Source organism: Octopus bimaculoides, chromosome 29 (genome assembly GCF_001194135.2).
Source record: "Octopus bimaculoides isolate UCB-OBI-ISO-001 chromosome 29, ASM119413v2, whole genome shotgun sequence".
Classification (NCBI taxonomy): domain Eukaryota; kingdom Metazoa; phylum Mollusca; class Cephalopoda; order Octopoda; family Octopodidae; genus Octopus; species Octopus bimaculoides.
Window position 1 is genome coordinate 11,160,796 of NC_069009.1, and position 1,416 is coordinate 11,162,211.

The window sequence follows — 1,416 nt, forward strand, 5'->3', positions numbered from 1 at the left end:
AAGTGAAATGTTCTTAACTAAATTTCTTGTTACCGAATTTGGATGATTACTGAACTTGCTGATGTATTTAAGGTTAGTGGAGGGTTTGTGATAAGGGAAGAAGGTTTTAGTGTGTAGGTCTAGAGTGACATCCAAGAAGTTAGCTATAGATGTTTCATCTTCAAATACTATACTAAAGCCCATTCTACTGAAAAACCTAGCTAGTCTATTTTTAACTTTTTGTATTTTTTGGTTTGTGGTGTTCTCTAAATAGAGTAAACAATCGTCTCTGTATAGACCACCCTTAACATTTGGGAATTGGTCTTCTAATTCATATAGAATGTATGTGCAGACTAAATCAGCTATTTGTGCTGAATCGGAACTTCCCATAGGGACATCAAATCCTTCTGGGGTGTCCTTACGTATCCATAGTTTGTTATTGAATTTAATTATAGTATTTCTTGCTGCTGTAATAACTTTAAATTCCTCTCTAGACATACCCGCCTTCTTGTGAGCAAACCAAAGTGCTTTGTTTAATATAATGGGGTTAATTGATGAATAAAAGTTAGATATGTCAAACTGGACAAAATTGGTGTTATGCTTGTTATTAATGTTACGAAACCATTCAACTACCTGCAAACAATTGGACCATAAACTAAGTTTTAATTTTTTTGACTAAAGTAGGCATGTATTTGTCAAGTATATTCTTACTAAGAATACCAATATCAGATTTGGATGGACAAATTAGACGTAATTTAGGGCTATTCCAAAAGTTTATCTTATGGTCTTTTAAAACAAAATGGGGTTGTTTAGGGTATAAAGGTTCAGTTCTCTTTTGTAAGTCATATTTCTCCATGAATTTTTTCGCTTCGAGGTTAGCATTCCTTAGTGCTGTTTTACTTGTGATTCGGTAGTTTTTTTCTATTTCTCTTTTTAGTAGATCATTATAATGTTCCTTAGATAATTTATACATATTTCCTGTTTTATCGGACTTAACTAGTATTCCGTCAATGTTATTTATTTCCTTCGTTAAATTGTTTAGGTATCTGAGGAGATTATTTCTTAATGGTGATTTATGAAAAAAAATGTTATTGGATTTATATCATCCTATCTACTCCCAACTCCACACTCTGAATTTTCCTTCTCTCTCTCTCTTTTTCTTTTTCGTTTTTCTCTTCCTTTCTTGTCCAACGTACTATTTGGTAGCGTCCTAATCTCCAACGGTTTTTTCAAATGAATTACGTTATAACCTTATCCATCTATAGTCCTCATATTCGGTTATAATGTCTTACGTTTAAGTTGGTTCCCATACATTCCCTGAGGAGAAGTTTACATTTTTAACATCGACAATTCCTATGGATCGCATAAATTGTAATTCTTCGAAACATATGTCGGAATAAAAGTATGCAGTTATAACATGCGTTTATTCCATTCTTT

The 1,416-nt window shown here is 32.4% G+C and overlaps 1 protein-coding gene across 1 annotated transcript in view; it reads right to left on the reverse strand.

Annotated features, from left to right (window-relative positions):
• LOC106871602 (leucine-rich repeat-containing G-protein coupled receptor 4-like) overlaps positions 1 to 1,416 on the reverse strand; it is a 61,891-nt gene that overhangs the window by 15,437 nt on the left and 45,038 nt on the right. The gene's annotated exons all lie outside the window — the stretch shown is intronic.